A 2,804-nucleotide genomic window follows, 5' to 3' on the forward strand; every position below is an offset into this window, starting at 1 on the left:
GCGCAGAGATCGCGGCTCAATCTGGTGTCTGCCCCGGAGGGGATTAGCCGCAGCCCCAGACAAATCAGCCGGGAAGCTGGAGCAAGTTGGCAGGATCCGTCCGGGGTAATCTCCCCTGCTAATTGGGGCGAGCGTGCTGCTCGCCTGCCTGAGATGCGGCAGCAGCAGAGCCTGGCCGAGGAGGGGATGCCGGTGGGGCTGGTGCCACGTTGTGCCTCTTGCCGGGCACGTGGCTTGCCCAGGGTGGGACTGTCCCCGCCGTAGCCCCAAGCTCAGGGCTGCACCCTGGGTGGTGCCTGGGGGGATCCTTGCTGGGGCTTTTGGCCTCAATTCTTCTTTGGGGTCTTCCCCTTTGCAGCCACGTCAGAGAACTGCAAGGAACCGGGGCGAGAGGAGGGCGGCTGGGGGCTCGGGGCGGGCCCAGGGGTGGTGGGCAGCACTGGGGGTGGCAGTGGGTTTGGGGGACCCTAACAGGGCTCAACCCTGCTCCCGGCCATGTCAAATGGAGCTGCTGGGGCTGAGCACCAGGGCTGTCACCTGGGCAAGGAGGGTGCCTGGGCATGGGGCTGCCCTGCAGAGGGTCCCGGCTGAGCTGGGGGTCCCAGGTCTCCCCAGGGAGAGCAAAACAGTGCAGCCAGACTGGGCAGGCGCACGCACCATCCCATCCCTGACCTCATCCTTGTCCCCCATCCCTATCCTTATCCTATCCCTATCCCAGCCCCAGCCCTAGCTCACCCCTGTCCTCTTCCCCATCCCATCCCATCCTATCCTCATCTCCATGCCATCCCCATGCCATCCCCATCCCATCCCAGTCCAGTCCTCATTCCCATCCCATCCTGCCCCAGATACGGGCTGTGCTGGGCTCCTGCATGCCAGGAGGGAAGGGATGCTGGGCACCGGGGCTGCCTCCGCGGGGAGCTGCCCTGCCACCCCCGAACATGTCAGCCAGGTGATTTCATCCCCTCCCACCCGCCGAAGCCACCGCTGCCCCTGCCCAGCGGCAGGAGGGCCTCGAGCTCGTCCTCTTCCCGCCCCGCTGTTGGGTCCGGCTATGTGTCCTCGAGGTGCTGAGGGCGGCTGGGACGGGTGGGTGCCCAGCATGGGCTGCAGGATGGGCTGGTGGGTGCCGGTGAGGGCTCTGCGCAGCCGCCCACCCCCGCCTGCATCCAGGCTCGCCGTGACTCAGCCGACGCCAGCTCAGCCGCACGAGGAGCGGGGCTGGCCGTGCAAACCATCCTGCCGGTGCATGGCCACCCGCTCCCCACGGGACCCCGGCTGCTCCGGCAGGTGCAGATGCCGCTGCAGCTCCGAGAGAGCCCAAATCCCCCGCGCTCCAGCGTGCCGGGCACTGTGCCGGGGCAGTGCCGCATTTGCTCGGCTGCTCGGAGGCCCGGGAAGGCATAAGGGGGAGATGGGGGGACTCCCAGGCTGTGCTGAGCAGGCACACAGGGACGTGGCCCTTTGCATGGTGAGGTGGGACCCAGGACTCAGGAGGTGGCTGGTGACAGCAGTGGGGGGCAGTGGGATGCCAGTGGGCTGCACCCTGGCTGGGAGGGTCACTGAAAGCAAAATGAGTGATGGGGGGGGGGTCAGCGGTCCCCTGCTGCCTCTCACAGAGGGACCTTGGGGCCATGTGGGTCGGAGCTGCTCCAGAGCAGCGAAATGTGGAGGCTCGGGAAAAGCGAGCTGGCTCCGGCTGACGGGAGCGTGTTTATTCTCCCAGCAGCCTGTAATTTTTCCAGCCCTGTATCTATTTGCGGCGACGTGACATGTGCAGCGTGGTGTTCTTTGCAAGCTTGAAGCCTTGTAAAAAATTAATCGTGTACGCAAAATTTGGCTTTAAATATTAAAACCGATGGTGGGGAAGCGCGAGCCCCTTGCTAAGAGCTGAGTCCTGCACCGGGCAGGCCGATGTCCTGCAGCGGTGGCTCCCGGATGGGGGCTCATAGGGCCGGGCTGGGCCCATCCCACCATGATCCTGAAGGAAAGTCCAACCTGGGTCCCAGCTGCTCTCTGGGACCGGGTGGGCTCGGTGACCGGCTGCACCCACAGCTTTGCCGGGGTGCTGGTTGGGAGCTGCCCGGGGCTGTGGGCGAAGCCGCGGGCTGTTCCCTGCCAGGGGGTCGGGACCATTTGGTTTTTAGAGGATCCCATATTCGAGGGCATGGTCCCACGTGCCGGGGCTGCGGCGTCGAGCACACGAGGTCGAGCTGTGCGGCCCCGCAGCGGGGCAGCCCCACGGGCACCCCACGCCGCAGGCTGGCCGGGCTGGGTCTGGGGGCTGCGGGTGCAGAGCCGGGGCGCTGGGGGTGTCCAGGCGGGGTGCGGGGTCGGAGCGCGGGGCGCGTGGGACAGCGCTGGCGGGGCAGAGCCACCCGTCCTGGCCCTGGTCCCCATCCCCGGTCCCGGGATGCCGGCGGTGCCCGGAGCGGGTCAGCACTGTAACAGCGGAGCCGGGGCCGGGGCGGGGGGGGGGTGGCTGCCCCCCGGGGTGGGCTGGTGGTCCCGGCCCCCGCTCCCCCCGGGGGGGGGGGGGGGTTGGGGGTGTCCCGCCGGGTCCCGGCCGAGCCGCGCGGGGGCGGCGGCGGCGGCGAGTCCGCGTCCCGGGGGAGCAGCGGGTCCCGGTGCGGACCCGGGGCTGCGGCTCCGCCACCTGCCGCCCCCGCCCGCCGGAGCCCCGCTCCTCGGCGGCGGCGGCGGCGGCGGCGCGGCCCCTCCCCGGGGCACGGGGCGCGGGGCCGCGGCGGCCGCCATGGAGGAGGAGCCGCCGCCGCCGCCGCCGCCGCCGCCGCCGCCGCCGCCGC

Source organism: Aquila chrysaetos, chromosome 5, assembly GCF_900496995.4.
Source record: "Aquila chrysaetos chrysaetos chromosome 5, bAquChr1.4, whole genome shotgun sequence".
In the NCBI taxonomy this organism is placed as follows: Eukaryota; Metazoa; Chordata; class Aves; order Accipitriformes; family Accipitridae; genus Aquila; species Aquila chrysaetos.